The sequence below is a fragment of the Octodon degus genome, unplaced genomic scaffold (genome assembly GCF_000260255.1).
Source record: "Octodon degus isolate 3935 unplaced genomic scaffold, OctDeg1.0 scaffold00055, whole genome shotgun sequence".
Taxonomy (NCBI): Eukaryota; Metazoa; Chordata; class Mammalia; order Rodentia; family Octodontidae; genus Octodon; species Octodon degus.
The window spans coordinates 8,147,189-8,149,210 of NW_004524631.1; positions in this window are offsets into that span (position 1 = coordinate 8,147,189).

Here is a 2,022-nt window from a genome sequence, read left to right on the forward strand (position 1 = left end):
CACACACACACACACACACACACACACACAAATAAATAAATAAAATTTTAAAAAAATAAAATAAAATAGCTACCTAATATGGAGGTAACCTAAGTCTCAAGAATGAGAAATATTCCCCTCTTGGTGTTCTTTCAGAAATCTGAAAAGTGCCCAAACATGTCTACTGTCAATATTACAAAGAAGTCACAAATGTCTGACATCAGCTCTACAAGTTTTCCTACTTTTCAAACTTTTCAAGGAGTGCTACCGCTAGAATCCACCTAGATCACTCACTACGAAGTAAAGTGTTTTGCATTACTTTGACATATTTTTCTTAAGTCACTTTAGCCATAGAACAATATATTTTCCTTTCTAGAAGGGAGTAAATTTTTTCTGGTTATTTTTTCAAACCATCTACCTATTTCCAATGCAAACTAGCTCTGGCTGAAAGCACAGCTTACGCAATGGCCGGCATTAGCGTCTGCTTTTCTTGTGGTAACTCCTACTCTGCCCTCATCCTGGTTTCTGCATGCGTTCTCTTTCTACCTTAACTCTTCACCAGCACCAATGGTATTTTCTGTCTCTGTTTTCACCCTCAATAAGAGGAGAAAGTGGAATAGAAATTAAATCAAAACATTGCTCTGGATATGACGTCAGTGGAAGAAGCTACAAAACTGTGAATTCTTCTAGTCACAAATACCAGAAATCATCTCTTTCTTAAAATATGGAACTCTTATAAGATAATTTTGTGCCCGTAATATTTATATTATTACTATTTTATATTAAGCAAACTAAAACAAGTTTCACATAAGTATGATGATTCCCAATTCTGCTAACTAGGTAACTTTATTTGTATTAAATTTATACATCAATCAAGTATAATTTTGAAAACCTTTCAAAAGATTGTTGCCAAGTAAAAAATCAATTCTGTTCAAATGTAGTATTATTGGATATCTTAGGGATGTAGAATTTTTAGTAAGGAATATTTTAATAAGATGTGAAGAATGTTGAATCATCATCTTATAGCTTTCTAATAATAATAAGGCAATTAAATTATGGTCATTAATTTAATTAGTGCATACTGTTTTCATATAGCCCTGGTTTTCACTATTTAATAATATCAGGAAAACAATACAAGTAATGCTACAACAGCAGAAAAAGCCATTTTCTTGTATTAGAAAATATTTTTAATACATATTTCAATTTTTTAATCAAATCTAAATTAGTTTTGCAAGGATGTGCAAATAAAAGTTAAGGCCACTGGGAATAAGTTATCATGGGCAGGAGAGTCAATAAAATGTCAACTGCATTATTTTCATATTAAAGCTATTCCTGGCAGTTTTAGTCGACTTGATTCATTTATCTAGTGCACATTTATTAAATGATTTAGTGAATGTATTGGGAATTACACTGTCAGTGGGTTTTAAAGGCTTTTAGTAATAAAATTATTATTATAGATCATATAAGAAATAAAATAGGGATTATAGCTCTAAAACCAGAAAAATTGGGCTCTGAAAAAAGGTCAGTCAGAAGTCTTAAGACTTCAAGAAACAGAATTTACAAGTTTTTTTTAAGGAAATATGCAATAGATAAAGCTGCTGATGCTACACAATTCCTTAATCCACTCATGTGTTATTCAAGAAACTTATTTAACTGTCATTTTAGATCTCAGTAGATAGCAGTAAACAAAACAAAGTCCTTGCAATAATAGCATTTGTGGAGTAGTGAATGAGAGGGGCAGAAGCAAACAAAAAGCAAAAGAATGACTGATACATCAATGAAGTCTAAGAAACATCAGGGAGGCATAAATGTCTATGGAATTCTCCTTTAGATTAGGTACCTAGTGATCTTTGAGCAACAGCTTGCTTTGAAGGAATAATGAATCATTTTGATATCATGGAAAGAGTAATCCCAGTAGAGGTCAAAGCAAAGACAAAGACTCTGAGGCAGCAGTCAAGAAAATAGCTGAGAGGATAAAGTGAAACACAGGAGAGAATGCTAGTCCATCAGAAGAACAAAAATAAAAACGCTTTGAGTAGAAGA